Below are 15998 nucleotides of genomic sequence, written 5' to 3' on the forward strand. Positions count from 1 at the left end.
CCCTCCATTGACATCGTAAAGTTGCCACATTTTCTGGGCTCTCTTTTGAATTAATGTGACATCTGTTCCAAGTACAGCATGCTAACATTTTACTAAAAGATATTTTCATTCCACATTTGTATCTGGCTTGCTTTTGAGCTGAACTCCTATTTTATTTCACTGGTCATTATTTCTTTATACTAGGTTGTCAATTTGGCATTCCTAATCTCCCCTGAGCACAAAGGCCCACTCAAAAAAAGATCAGCAGCTTAAAACCCTCTAACAACAATAATTACAATATGCTTTGCATATAGATTAAATAAAAGAAATAAACAGCACAAAGGTTTTCATGGGCTCCTTAGTTGCAAGTCCAGATAAGTTAAAGGCATCAGTCTTCCACAGAAAGAAGGCAACTACAAGGTGTTGGGAGGATGGGAAGGGGGGTGGGGGTGAGGTGCAGATAACTGGACACTAATAGGATAATCCAAAGGTGCAAAGTTTGATCTTCCCGGAATAAGCAAGCCGCCAGTAACTCAGACTGACCGAGCTCTCGAGGTGAGCAAAAGCAGGATTTGAGGACATTCTCAGAATTGCTGCAGCACACAAGCCAACTACCACCACCTCCATTTAACATGCGTGCTACGTCACATCACGCTGGGAGAAGACGCTTAGCGAGCTATCCCGTGCTCTCTTCCTGAAGGGGGAGAGGAGGGGGCTGCTTCCTCCCTGGGTCGGACCCCACAGAAAACAATGAGGGTGTCTCCTTTAAGCTAAGGCCTACCCAGGCCTCCTCCTCCCTCCTCTCCCCTCCTGCCCCTCCCACCCCCCACCTCTCCCCCTGCACAGAAATAGAGGCTGCTTCTTTAAAACACAGAAAGCCCCAAAGGCTCCCGGCAACTTAAAGCCTTGAAGCTTGTAGCAATTGTCCTCCTGCTGTCACCAGAGCTGCCTACTATGCCTTTTCCACTGTGTTTAAAGGCAGGCAAAAGAGTCTTAGAACAGTGATTCTCAACTTAATTTGGCCAGAGAACACTGTGGGGCCTGAAAGATACTGACAGAACCAATAAGTACTGGCTAGTGGTTTAACAGTCAAGAATACCCCTGGGATAAAGCCATGATGGAGAAATAAATGTTGGAGCGAAATGGAAGAAATGAACACCCCAAAAAGCCCCTGCTCGTCCAGGGTTTTTATTTACTATTTTAAAGGGGAAATACCGCAAGCACCAGCGTCACCTCAGAGAAGCCTGGAAGGCCTCGCGCCAAGCAAACCCAAGCGCGGGAACGGCCTTCCCGCCCTATGCAAGCACGGGGGGCGGAAGCCCCAGGCCTGGCCACAGCCCTCCCCGAAGCCCTCCCCAGGGAGGAGGGAAAGCTCCTAGGAGGTGGCACAGCAGGCCCATCCAGCCCAGGAGCACTGTGGACTGAGCTCAGAGGATGGCACAGAACGGACTTCTCCTAGGCAGCTCCAGGTAGTTAGAAGGGGAATGAGGGGAACTAAGTCTCAAAAGGTCAGCTGGCACCAGATTGTGGCAACTCTGCCGTGCCAGGTTGAGGAGTCCCGTATTTTATCCTTAGCAACAGGGAGTCCCTGAAGGTTGAGTGGGAAAGTAGCAGAGTCAGACCAACTCCACAAGAAGGCTGCTTGGGCGAGATGGGAATGAAAGAAGCAAGCAAAGGCTGTCGGGAGATGACACCGAGAGCAACCTGGGAACCCGCCACTGTTTATCTGTGTACCTCAGTTTCTCCAGTCGTGACAGCGCCCTGGAGAATTCCTTACTCGGGAGGGAGGATAACGAAATTTTGCCTCCATAGTTCAAACCCTCAGAATGAAAGGTACTATGGAGATCAAACTTTTATTTCTTTGAAATGGAAGGGAAATAAGATTTTTTTAAAAACTTCCCATGACTTCTAGACTCTATTCCTTGCCATGCCCCAGCTGCAAAAGCTCCCCAAAGTCCTAAAATGATGGAGAACCCCACAGTAGGCACCACAGGATCATGTCCCTGTGGTGGGGAAGAGAGCCCCTATAATGGGGAGGTAACTGTACCTCTCTGACTCACTTTCCCTCTTCTGTAAATTACCTGGCTTTCATGACTATGAAAAAAAAAACACTCTGTAGCCTGTAAAATCCTGCAGATAGATACATTCTAAAAACTTAGAAGGTTCACCTCAGCCACAAATCAGAACTCCAAAGAGTTCTCTATTCTGAACCTGAAGACCTTGAGCTTTGCCTTCTTTTGTCAAATAATGCCAATTTATAGGCATCCAAGTATTTAACCAATAAGATAATACAATTTGAAAAGTGCCTATATTGCTAGCCGACTTGGAGGGGAAAAAACTCCAATGGTGAGTTCTACTCCGTGGAAGAGTGATGTTCAGGATTGGCCAAGAGTTTGTTAACCTCAAAAGCTGTAAGGATTTTTTTGCTTTTCAAAAACAAATTAACTTTTATAAATGTTAAAAAACATATTTTAAATACATCAGTCAACACACAACAGGTTATGTACAAAGAAACTCTGTGAGCATAACAAAGAAAAAATATTTGCAATCGCATTCTATATTCATTCGTTCATTACTTGATAGGTTAGGAGGTTGAGTGCTAATGAAGCATTAAAATTTAATTCTGAAATCACATACCCCAACTTATAAAGTTTAAAAATAAAGAACAGCTCAAGTCACACCCACACCCAAAAAATTCAGAACATGTAACCATAGTAGAAGTAATGTTAATAGCCTGTACAATATTATTAATAAAAGGGGAGAAAAAAATCCACCAGCAAATACTACACAACATTAAAGCTTAGCTCACAAGGCCTTATTTGTCTGGACTTAACAATCTCCAAAGACACCTACAAGTTTTTCCTGAAGCTCCAACCACACAAAAAGGCAGGTAATTGGAACTTAAATAACCCCTAAAATTGGTCAATCAAGTTCTATAGTTGAACAAGGAACCGAGGAAGTCCACACCCTATTTGGACAATGCAAAAAATAAAATTTCTAATCTCTTGTCAACATTTGTTCTCTAACAACAAAGTCTGATAGGAGAAACTATCATATTTTTAATGTCTGAGGTAATTTCCAGGAACTGAAAAACTTTTTAGCAATTTAAAGGTTTCAGCCTGAGTATCACAGCAGAGAACACTGAAGACTACAATACACATCACATGACAAATAACATTAAATTACAAAGAAAAAAATACTGTTCCCAACTTTCCAAACATTAAAACTCAGTATCTACAGATTTGTTCAATAAGACATGATGTTTGTGTGACCAGAATTCATGAATTAAGTTAAAACACAAAGAGAAGGCTTTTAAAAATGTTTATATAAGTCTTGAAATTAATTACTGTGGGTCCTAAAGCCACCTAACATAATCCCTATGATTCTTTGAATGGGACCTATTTTAAATGGGCCATCTCCATATACAAATAAGCTTTTCTGAAAAGCCACTGGGGGAAGAACATTAATTTTGAACCTATCATTTCTTCAAATTTCAAATTAATATAAAATGAATGCCATGTTTCCACCTAGACTTGATTCAGCCTATCAAATCAGGGCTTCTTGTAGCATCACTGTACACTGACCTCAAGGATTTCAGTAGGAATCCAGAAACTCTATGCTTAAAGCCCTCCTCCTATGTACTTGTCATTCTTATCAACATAGGTGACAGTGGATTAAAAACTTTGAGAAAATATGAGTGATAGAAGTTGCTAGATCACACTCTTCTTGCACTGGTCACAATTAAAATCTGATTTTATCTTTCCAGAATCTAACCCTATGATTTCTGTAAAAAAAACAAAAAACTCTTTCATCTCTTTTTATTATTGGACTGAAAAAAGATAACTATAGAATTAATGATGGGATGGCAGACGTCAGCTCAGATACAATAAACTTTCAACACCTCCAAAGGAGTGTTTTGTGTCTACCGTGTGCACATTAAGACTATTCTAACCCCCATTATTTATGGAAGAAAAGGTTCCTGGTATTACAGTAGGCTTATTGTGTAAATAAGTATTCAAATAATTGCTACTAAAGGCACAATTTTGCTCTCAAATCCACACGGTAGCTCTCAGCTCCAATATTCTATGAACTCTACACAAGGAGCAGAGAAAATAAGGTTAGGACAGAAATGAACCAAGCAGGCAGGAAACGCCTCCAAACAGGTTCCTTACACAAATTACTAGGCATAGACAAAAGTCTCAGTTTCCTCATATATGAAATGATGGGGAGAAATTGGATGACTCTAATTGGGCTCCCTTGAAGATTAAAAAAATATTAGCCCAGGACTACACCAATCACACAAATAAGATTCAGGTACAAAGGGCTTAAAAGAAATTGGAAGATACCTAAAACAAAGCATGGGGGGGGGGGGGGAAAGAAATGTACTATATAAAACCCCTGGACACAATGACTCTGCTCTTTCCCATTAGTTACTATGGATCATAAATTTTTAATTTACATAATATATTATCACAATTAAAATACATATAATTAATTTAATTAAGAGGACTGAAAGGTTATTAAGTCCAATTCCCCATATTTGAACAGATGAGGAAACTGAGTCCAAGATAAATAACCCATCCAAGGCTCATACAACCATTAATTATAGCAGGATTTGAATCCAAGGCCTTTCTGGTATCTATAATTATAATATACTATTATACTAGGAAGGTAGGAAAAACTTGGTAAATTTTTTTAATTTGGAAGGCAGATCATATTACATAATATATCAAGATCATATTATATATGGCGATATACTTTTTTATAATAAATCTGGCATAATTCAAAAATGAACTTATCTCTATAAAAAACAGGAAAAGAATATTATATATGAATCTCTATTAGGACTTTTATTAAAAGTATATATTAAGTTTGATGGGTAATACACTACCCCTGTCCTGTTGGCCTGTGTCCCCTTCTGAACTTTTCTCTTCTATAAATTGTACAAGTGTCACTGAGGCTCTTTCCTCTTTTCAAATTTCTTATTTTTCCATCATAATCACTTCCTCTATAAATCATGGTCATCCAACTCTCCCTGTCCCCTTGTACCAAATAATTGTTATCAAGCATAATAGATTCACACACTAGTGCAGTCTAAACTTTCTTAACTTCTCAAAGTAAGCAAAGGCAAAGAACTCACTGACTAGATGTCAAGAGAAATGAGTTCTGGCCCCGGACACTCCATTACTATGCAGTGGAAAATCTTATAGAAGTCACAACCTCTCTGGATCTCTGTCCCTCATCTGTAAAATCATTATGAAGTTGAACTTTATTATCATCAGGGTTCTTTCACCTCTGGGACTTCAAAATAAAGAAATCCACATTGGGACTATTCCAGGATTTTACTCCAAAGATTTAGCTACTGTCAACTAGGCTTCTGATGATGAATTGTGATCAAATTTACATTTGCATAATTCTTTACTGTTATACGCAAAATGCTCTGAGTATTTTATCAAATCACAGAATCATAGATTTAGAGCTAGAAGGGCCTTGAGAGGCCATTTATTCCAAACCCCTCTTTTTAGAAACATTTAAACCTAAATAGAATGCCTTTCTCAGGTATTAAGAGAGGGAGACAAGATTTGAACCCAAAACCTCTGACTCCAAGGTCTGTATACCAATTTTGTATTTAAAATATTGTTTTTAACGAGATAGAAAAGGTGAATCACTTCAAAGTTAGCCAAACTTAAAATTTAGACATGTAAACACAAAACCAAGCATTCTCCACCACCATGGCTAACATTCAGATCAAATTTCTGGGCTTAGATTTCCATTACTGCAAATAACATTTTAATCGCTTCCAATAATGTGTGTTGCCACCTACCACTACTACTACATCCACTATTATTACACAAGAAACGTGGAACTGCCTACTTGAATCTTGGCAAGCTAAAAGTTTTTGGTTCATCTTTAACTACCAAGCTATAATACCAGCATCACTCTAAAGGAGGAAACTGCCAGTTATAGGACACTGGCAACGTCAACACTGCAATACAATGATAAAGACCCCCTCATTCTAGGACAGTCCACATTATCTTAAACTCAAAAAAGCATTTAATAAGAACCTCAGGTGGAACTCCAGGGGACGCTTAAAAAGAAGCTCATAGAGCCCAAAGCCCCCCCCCCAAAAAAAACAAAAAACTTGGATCTGTATCTATAACATGATCACAAATTTTCTTTTTTTTTTTTTTATTTTTTTTATTTAATAGCCTTTTATTTACAGGATATATACATGGGTAACTTTACAGCATTAACAATTGCCAAACCTCTTGTTCCAATTTTTCACCTCTTACCCCCCCACCCCCTCCCTAAATGGCAGGATGACCAGTAGATGTTAAATATATTAAAATATAACTTAGATACATAATAAGTATACATGACCAAAACATTATTTTGCTGTACAAAAAGAATCAGACTCTGAATTATTGTACAATTAGCTTGTGAAGGAAATCAAAAATGCAGGTGATGATCACAAATTTTCAAAGAAGCTCATAAAAATCAAGGTAATCTGAAACTAAAGAAAATGCTATTTTTAAATGTTCCTTTTGTGAAGTTTGATCGTTTAACATATAAAATAATAACAATCAAAGTTCACTTAACTGAAAGTTGTTATTGCTTTTCAAAGAACCTCGATTTGGTCCCAATTTTCATTAAACGAAATACAATGTGAGAAGACTGGCATAAGCAGTTTGCACTAACTACAAATCCCAGCATGCAGTGCTCTCATCAGATGACAAATATGAAGTTGCACTGCATCCTGGGACTTGTAGTACACAGGCTGTGGCATCCTACTTGAAGTTCAAGAAACTCTGGACCATCTTTCAAGGCTTTAGAACATCTAATCAGAAGGGACTACTCCGTTCCTTTTCTGGGGTATTGTAGAGAATACTTTCAACACAACTTGTAAGACTCAGTATCTGGATCGGCGTAGTTTCACATATAAAATAGCATGGAGATAAGCATTATGGGAATAATGCACCAAGTAAGAAGAACAGATCATGTTCTAAGTTTCTGGATTTTTTCCTCCCTTCAAAGTCCAAAGCACAGCAGCTTCCAACTTTGTCAATTTGAAAATTAACTTTGAAAAAAATATACTGTTTGCAGACTATGGGGATTATGGCCCCAAAAGATACAAAAATCACATGATTACTGCATTCCCCCCCCAAAAAAAATGACCAAACCTAGTGAATAAAGCCGGCTTCAGATTCAGAAAAGCCCAAGGCCATGCCCTTCGCCCCCCACCCTCCACATAACCTCCCAGTGCCCTCCAACAAACCCAGCCCAAGGGAACCCATGATTAATCAATCAAGGACCACTTATTAAGCTCAGGCCTTAGGACAGCTGCTGAAGGCACAAAAGAAACCATCCTCCTCAGAGCTCACCTTCTATGGAGAGGAACAACACGTGCCCATCTACATCCCTACAAAATCAACACCGGGTAACTTCCACAAAGGGAATTCCCGGCCCCAATCTCGCAGCACAGGTCCCAACCAGCTCAATTCTCAACAACAAAACAAAAAATAAAAACAGAAACCCCATGCGGAGAGGACCAAGAGCCACAACTATTCTGAAGCCGAGTAAAATTTGAGGCAGGAGGCCCCACGCAGTTCTTACAGACGGCAGCACCTCTACAAACAGGCAATGGAATCGAGTTTGTGAAAATCTTAAACGAAAAAGGGAACCTAGCCTATAGATATGATCCAATTCAACTCCAGTCACCCAAAGCAGCCAGGCCCCCATTTCCCCATACAAGTGACTACAGCTGGCTACCAAAGAGTCTGAAGCTTCATCAATATAACTAAACCCCTGTCCAGAAGGCCTAAGACAGTGGTTGCTATGGTTACCATCCCCCAGTTTATCCAGAGATGATTATGATTATTTTTAAGTTTGAGTTTTGAAAACACAGTTGCCGGTTCTGATGGTTAACTGACTGAACAGATCAACTGCTGCTTAGTTTCTAAGTAGGATGCTTCAGAGATGCACATGTTAACAATACTTGGATCTGAAGAAGAGGAAAAAAAATCAATTCTTTTCTGCCGCTCCTTCTCCTCAAGTACTGACAGTTTGTATTCTCAAAGCAGCCAATACAATAAAAAAAAAAAAAACCATCTTTCTGGCTCCTGTGTTTAAGTGATTTCCTCCCCCCCCAAACAATGACAAAACAAATCCCAGATCACCCACCTGTTAGGCCCCATCCCCCTTCTCTCACCCTATGAAGCAGTTTATCTGAAAAGGATTCTGCAACAGAAATACTTCCCTCACAAGTTCCAAGTCAGAGGCCTGGAATACTTTTCAGAGGGCTAACTAGTTATTTTTTAAAAGAAAACTTCCAACGTCTAGAGGTTAAGGAAGAATGAGATTGCATTCACTTCCCAACTTGGAACTGCAGGGTACAGACACAAAGACAATGAATTAAACAACTCGGTTATAACATCTGGATCACCACCCCTTTTCTTTAAGATTACTGAGCTGATAAAAGAGTAATTTAGAAATTAGTCTTAAAATTATAGGTCAGCATTTCTACACAGAGAAAAACTATCTAAATAACAGCTCCAGATATACCTCAGAAGAATAGGAAAGCTTTATGAAATACCCAGACAGAAAAATATACAAAGAAAAAAAAGCTATTTTGAGAAATAATTGTTTTTCTAATAAATTGCATGCAGTGTTACTATATTCCTTCTATAAATTCTCAAAGCAGAAAAAAAAAGCCCCAGACCTCTGATAAAGTTGATATCAACAAAATACATTTCAGAGTTTTAAAGTATTCATAAAACAGAAGTTCCTGAAGAGGTCACACAACTCTAAAAACTAACCTGTAGATTCAATTACATAAAGGAAAAGCAAATCTAGCCATACTTAGGCTAAAAAGGGATTCTATCAAAAAATTCTAGGATTGAAATTTCATTGGCTTCTATTTTTCCCCTGGAATAATAATTAAATGAAAACACCTACAAGACAATATAGAACTGAAGATAAAATAGATTAGGTTGGCCTGTCTTTCAAAATGACCATGATAACAGACAATGGAAATTTAATTTTGTTCTTTACCTTTAAAAAGGACATTTTCTCCACCTGGTAAAGTTTCCTAATATGAAAACTTATTAAACAGAACTTTTACATATACTCATGTATACTAACACATAACTGCTTTTATTTGCAAAAAGTTTTTAAACTTAGTCACTTTGGCCCACAGAGAAAATCACAAAGTTCAAAGCTTTTGACTTTAAACTAATTTAAAGTTACTTCTCTTCAAAAATATTTGAAAGAGTAAAAAAATTTACAGGTTTCCCCCCTGATTCAGACAGGTATTTGTTTCTTGCTTCCTTCCAAAACAAAGAAAAAACACAACAAAACAAAACAAAAAAATCTCAAACACAGACATAACAGACTATTTTGGTTTATAAAACAAGCTTGAAAGTTTCTGTCAAAGTTTTTTGAAAAGTTCTGGGCAAATCAAAATTCAAGGTGACATTGAAAATGCTTTTACAAGCCTCAGGGTGATTTCTCTTATTAGTGTGCACATTAGAAAGAATGGAAGAGCAGCAAAGGCTGCCCAGACTCCCTAAAATCCAAGGCTACTCTGCCACCAGAGATCAACAATCCCTAGGACCTGTAGTAACAGCAATCCCTCCCCTTGATGCAGAGGGGCAGCATCCTAAGGTTTACAAAGCACTTTCTGCCACAACAAACAACTGAGAGTGCACATGCTCTCATATTTCTTTTTAGAGAGGGAAAACGGAAAAGCAAATTTTAATATGAGGAAAAGATTTCACAGCTGAACTCCACCAAGAAAGTGCCAAGCATTTTTTAACTAGAAAAATACACCTGAAGCTTTCTTTAAACAAACATCTTAAACAACAAAAACAAAAACAAAACCAACCACACACAGCAAAGTCTCTGAAATCTCCCCTACCCATCTAGGCTCCTGCTCTCCCTTGTATTCATTCTCTTCTGAACCAGTAGAGACTTGGCTCCAACTTTCCTTTCCAAAGAGACAATCAACCGACCACACGGCAGTTTGTCACCAAGTATGACAGTTATAAAGTACAGGTGTCCCAGAAGTCTTAGTTCAGTTTCAAGCTTTAATAATTGTCTATCTAAGGATTTAGGCGATTTACGTTCCAAAAAGCTTCACAAACACTTTAAGTTTTTAAGAAGTTTTGTGGAGGACCTCATAAGCAAAGGCAACAAACTTCCAAAGACAGGAATTCACCTGAAACATGAGGAGTTTAAGACCACATGCTCTGAACACTAGGAGGCTGCTCAAGTGGCCCCTTTCCTCCCTAGGCCAGTCATGTCCATAAGCCCCACTGTGAACAACATCTGCAATGACTTAGCCCCACTGGTGCAGGCTGACTGAATGTGGAAGACTCATGCAGCCTCTGGAGGCCAACACAAAGAGGTAAACCGTCCCTGTGCTAAACAGTTCCTTGGTGCTCTCACATCAAACGGTGACTCCCCACTTAGAGCCTTTTCCAACAATCGGGAAAACCAAACCCCATCCGAAAAGAGGCTACCGTAACCGGTTCCAAACTCCGGTGCCCTGCAGTCTGTTAGCAGGAATATTATGAGATAAGCACTAGCAGGCTGGAGACTCCAGGGTTGCTAGGAGAAAATGACCGATCCCAGGGACCTGCAAGTTCACCCCAAAGTGAACTATTTCTATCTCTGCAATACCACGAGGGCTCACTGCCCCGACTCCATCAACGCCTCAAAAACAGAACCCAGGGGACGGACACACAGGTGGAGAAGTAGCCCTCCTTCCTCCAGCCCCTCCACGACAAAAGGCCATCGAGGATTCCGTTCCAGCACAGCCTCGTCCCCCTCATAAACAGAATCTTAAATGGACTTACTGAAGGCACTCCTGGAACTCTGAGTTGAATGTTAACCTGTCACTGCTTTGGGCCAGATGATGGAAGGAGTGGTAAAACCCAAACTCAAAATTCAGCAGAATGGCCTTCTGTCACTGCAGCACCTCCTACTGGGCAGAATTGAGAGCTGTCCACACAAGCCGAGTGGGCATCTATCTGGGAAGCAGTGACCCACATGGATGAGTAGAGGGCGGCAGCAGGGAGGATGGGCAGGAAAGGAAAAGGACCACTTCAGCACTGAGGCTTCTGGAGGACCTCGTAGATGTCTCTTCTCAAAAGTCCTTTACCTCCAGGGCCATGAAATCTGAAAAAGAAGGCAGTCTTTTCTGAGTTCTGACGGCAATGGGCTTATCCTGCACCTAACTTTTAAAAACTCAAACCCCTTCAGCAAACTCAAGGAAAAGATGCTCTTGTGAGAGGGCCTCACTGCGTCATACCAGGCAAATCACAAACATCGTGATGATCACAAGAAAGAAAACAAAAGTCTTGAGCTCAAATGCTCCCGGTGAGTTTGTTTACTGTGCTAGTTAGGGTTCTGTTGTTTTTAAGACTATCAGAAGGGTCTCGAAGCTGTTTTTAACTGAATGTAGTCTTCAGGACAGCAATTTCACTGATACACATGAGTTCAGCTGCACACCGAGTACTCTTTCAGCAGAAGGCATGCCCAGGATTCAAAGATGTTTTCTTGGGACCTTAAACATTATTAACAAATCAGTTTTAGGCCCACAATGAAGATTTCCTGCGGAAAAACAACTAAGGAGGAATATGAGATTTTTAAAATAAATTATAGTGTTTTCAACAAACATGTAGCCATAGTTCCCTACAATTCTGTGAGCCAAACCATAAGACTTAAAATAATAATAATAATAATAATAATAATAATAAATCCTGGGCTCCTTTTGCTTGCTGAAGCTGACCCATTTATTTTCGGTGTCCAAAGTGAACAGCTCTCAGATTTAAGCTAAAGGTGCAAATGCTGAAAAGGGTCCTTCCCCTTCTGCCAGGTCCCCAGGCTCAGGCGCCCTGAGATGTATTCCATGAAGCTGAGGAGCTGGAGGATTCTACAAAAACAAGCAGAAAGGATGTCCCACCTTGTCACCCTCGGACAGCTCGGTAACGTGCACCTGGGCAAGTTCTCCCTACGGGGCAAAAAACACAACACAACGGGAATTCCGTGAGTTAGGAGGAATCTTAGCCTCCCGTTGGGCTGCAAATGACTCAGATCACCCTCCCAGGCCCTAGCCCGTCCAAGTTCCCCCAGTGTCCGCAGCAGGCAACCCCCACAAAAAGCAGCCCCAAGTTCAGGGTCAAGGCCGGCGCCGAGCCCCCCCCTTCCCCCCCCCCCGGGCCCGGGATGCCCAGGGGCTGCGCAGGAGGAGCCCCGCTAGTTGGGGACCCAAACAAAGAATATTTCAACATCTGATCAGGATGTGATGACACGGGCCCTCCTTCCCGAGCCGCCCGCCCGCCGGCGTGCCCTCCGGCCCCACAACTAACTCCTCCGGCCTCGCCTCCCCGCGGCCCGGGAAGAGGGGGAGGGGGCCCCCGCGGCCCGGCCCGGCCCGGCCCGGCCCGGCGGGCGGCATAAAGAGCGAGCCCGGGGATGGCGAGAAAGAAGTGGTGCCAAGTGCGGGCGCCGCGGGGCGGGGGCTGCCCGCGCGGCCCCTCCCCCGCCCCCTCCCCCGGCGGCGGGGGGCGCCGAGTCTGTGCGGTCCGCGCGCGGGTGCGTGCGTGCGTGCGCGGGGCTGCGGGGAGGCCGGCCCCGGGTGAGGGGTGCAGGCTCACTCTTCGGAATAACAAGTTGCCCAAGAAGAATACGGAGCGGAATTTCCCCAGCGCCGCGGCCCCGGCCCCCAAAGACAAATGCACCAACACACTCGCTCACACTCACTCACACGCGCGCACACTCACACTCGCTCACACTCACACACACGCGAGCCCGACGGCGTCAGCAGTCGGAACCAGATCTCTCGGCCGCCAAACAAGATGGTTTTCCAAAAAAAAAAAAAAAATGGTCCCCATCCTCCTCCTCCTCCTCCAAACTTCCCCCCTCCGATCGAGGGAGGGAGGAGAATGGGAGAGAAAAGGAAACAATCCTCAGCCGGGGGGAAACCAAAGGGCAGAGAATGAAGCTCTCCGGCACCCCCCGCCCCCCGGGACAACGTGACCCCCCGGCTGGCCCTCCCCCGGGGCCAGCCCTCCTCGGCGGCCCTGCCCGGGCTCCTGCCCCCAGGCTGTCATAAACTTACTCCACCATCCTGGGGAGGGGAGGGAGGGGGGCTGGGGAAATAGACAAGATTTTTCCATTGTCTTTGGGGGGGGGCGGTGGAGGAGAGGAAGGACACCGAGAGGGGCGCCCCCCCGGGGAAGTTCTTCCTGAAATCCCAAGTTGACTCCAGGGGCCCTGACAAGAGCCCCCCCTCCTCTGCTCTCCTCCCTCCCTCCCTGCTCCATCCCCTCCCCTCCCCCTCACCACCCCAACAAACTCCCAGCAAGCAGCCCCTGCATCTCCCTAAGACGAACACCAGAGACAAGACAGAGAGACAGAGACAGAGAGAGGAGGGGAGAGCGGGGAGGGAAGGAGGGAGGAGAAACAGCTACTCCAGGAGGAAAAAAAAAAAAGCAGAGCAGAGTGAGAAGAAGAAGAGAGAATGGAAAAGCTGGGATACTGCACCCTCCTGCTGCTGGCTGGCTGTCCCCCTGGCAGCTGGAGGCAGGAACTCTGAGCAGAAGAAGCAGCAGGAGGAGGAGGAGGAGGAGGAGGAGGAGGGGACTCTTCTTCATGGGGAGAGAGGGAGGGAGGGAGGGAAGCAAGGAAGGAGGGAGGGAGGGGAAGGAAGGCGCTGGAGCTGCTGCTGCTGCTGCTGCTGCTGTTGGAGCTGGAGCTGGAGCTGGAGCTGGAGCTGGAGCTGGAGCTGCTGCTGCTGCTCGGGGCCTCTCACTTTTTGAATATACTCGAGTGTGTTAAGATGGGAGGCTGCCCCCCCTCCCTCCTCCTCCCTCCCTCTCCCCCCTCACTCCCTCACTCCTCCCTCCTCCTCTCTGGGTTTTTCCTTCCCTTCCCAGGGGGGTGGGAGGAGGGGGGGGGAGGGACGGCAGCCTCCTCCTCCTCCCTCTCCTCCTCCTCCTCCTCCTCCCCCTCCTCCTCCTCCTCCTCCTCCTCCTCCTTCTGGAGACTCACTCTCACAGAGGCCCGGGGCCGAAGTGAGAGGAGGGGGCGGGCGGAGGAGAACCCGAGCAGCGGCAGACAAACTGAGAGAGACCAAGCAGCCCAACTCTTCTTCTTCTTCCTCCTCCTCCCCCCCACTCCTTCTCCTCCTCCTCCTCCTCCTCCTCCCAGCAGCAGCAGCAGCAGCAGCAGCGAGCACCACCAGCCCATTCACCACCCGGCCCCGGGCCGCAGCACCTCCGCCGCCTCAGCCCGGGGATCCCTCCGCCCAGGCCCAGGCCCAGGCCCAGGCACACTCGCTCGCTCGGGAGCCCGCTGCGCGGCCCCGTGCCGCCACCGCCGCCGTGCGCGTGGCCGTGCGCCGCCGCCGCCGCCGCCGCCGCCGCTCGGGAGAGTGAGAGGGAGCTGGAGGGAGCGGGCCGAGAGCGGGGCGCGGGGCTCGGGGGCGCGGGGGCCTCCCCTCCTCTCCCTGCCTGGCCGCGCCTGGGCCTGCGCCTGGGCCCGGGCCGGGCCGGGCGGCCGAGGAGGAGGAGGCCTAACGGCAGCGCTCGGGCGGACTACTTGTCGGGGCGGTGCGGCGAATTTATTTCACTTTGCCTAAGGAACGGGGTGTGCTGCGGCCCCCATTGCCTAGGGAAAAAACCCGGATGTAAAGTGAGTGAAACTAAACTCGAGTGAAGTAGGGCAGCGGCGGCGGCGGCGGCGGCGGAGGGCGAGGAGGCGGCGCCGGCCCGGCAGCCGCGGCCCTGGCCCCCACCTCCCCCGGACCCCGGCGCGGCGCGGGACGGGCGGGGCCGCGGAGCGCCTGGCGGGGCGCCGGCCCCGCCCCCGGGCCCCTGACTGCCCCGGAACCCCCCGGAGGGAGGGGGCGGAGCCGGGAGAGCCCGGGCCCCCGCAGGAGGACCCCGCCTGCCGCCACAACAATGGCCGGAGCCCCAGAAGCCCACGGCCGCGGGGCCGTCCCGCCCGGAGAGCCTTGTCCCGGCCCCGGTTAACAATGCGGGTCCCCCGGGAGGTCGGCGCCCAGCCCGGACCTCACAGGTCCCGAGGCCGGGCCGGCCGGACCGCGGGTGCCGAGTCCTGGCGGGCCCCGCCGCCCTCGGCCACTTTGTCCCCGGGAAGAGTCCATTTCTCCCTCGCCCTAGGCTTCGATCGCCTCCCCCTTTCCCTGGAGGTGCTTTGAGATCCGTGGAGGGGGCTTCCTTAAAGTGTTTACCTGCTCCTGTGCGGGCTGTAGAATTAGGTTTCGCTGCTTCAGAATACGAAGTTCCGAGAACTGAGATTAAAGCAGGGTCACAGCTTAAAAGTTCTGGCCCTCGGGCACGCCAGGCTCTATAAAGAAAACCCTGAAAAGTCAGAAGGAAAAAGTAGTTTTAAAAGGTGGAGAATGAAAATCCCTATAAATGATTGAGGAAGGCCGGGTGAACTCATTACCGTGTTGTGAAACTCAACCCATAATGCGGTCATGGTGAGCAACGGAAGGGCGCGTTGGAGAGGAATACAAACCTTGATCATCTCGATAATGCTTAAAAGTCAGGCTGCCAACCCCTGGGACCGTGACCTTGCTGCTGTCGTTTAAACCTTCGTGCTAAGGTGGTCAGAATTCTGGAGGAAGCCTGCTTCGCCGCCCTTGGGGAAGAGGACCTACTGAATGAGGAATGATCCTCTCTGGCGTTCCATTTTGAGACACGTCTGAAAGACTGGAGAATTCAAAGTAAGAGGCTTAGAACCGCACAGGACCACACCCAGAAGCCACCTGGTTCCCCTCCTTTTTAAAGTGAGAAATTAGGAACCGCTAGGTTAAGGGACTTCCCAAGGTCAAGCTGGGAACAAGCTTCGGAAAAGAGATTTGAAGGACATTTTACCCAAGAACCACTGCTCTTTTCTCCTGTGTCACGCTAGGTCTAGAATGGGCTGTGAGAGAAGCAACAAGTTGACACGATCCATCATTCACATATTAAAATATATTCCTTGGT

At 46.0% G+C, this 15998-nt stretch overlaps 1 protein-coding gene across 11 annotated transcripts in view; it reads right to left on the reverse strand.

The window, feature by feature from the left end:
• The window catches only part of PHF21A (PHD finger protein 21A), a 192471-nt gene extending 176800 nt beyond the window's left edge, over positions 1-15671 (reverse strand). For 6 of the 11 annotated variants that reach the window (XM_031941308.1, XM_031941312.1, XM_031941307.1 and 3 more), the window contains exons 1-3: positions 13528-13639; positions 11945-11992; positions 10836-11157 (exon numbers count right to left, since the gene is read on the reverse strand). The gene's annotated coding sequence lies outside the window, so the exon portion shown is untranslated. The other 5 variants (XM_023506352.2, XM_031941304.1, XM_031941305.1 and 2 more) reach the window with 5 other exon arrangements.
• Between the last annotated feature and the right edge of the window lie 327 nt (positions 15672-15998).

This window comes from Sarcophilus harrisii, chromosome 6 (genome assembly GCF_902635505.1).
Source record: "Sarcophilus harrisii chromosome 6, mSarHar1.11, whole genome shotgun sequence".
NCBI lineage: Eukaryota > Metazoa > Chordata > Mammalia > Dasyuromorphia > Dasyuridae > Sarcophilus > Sarcophilus harrisii.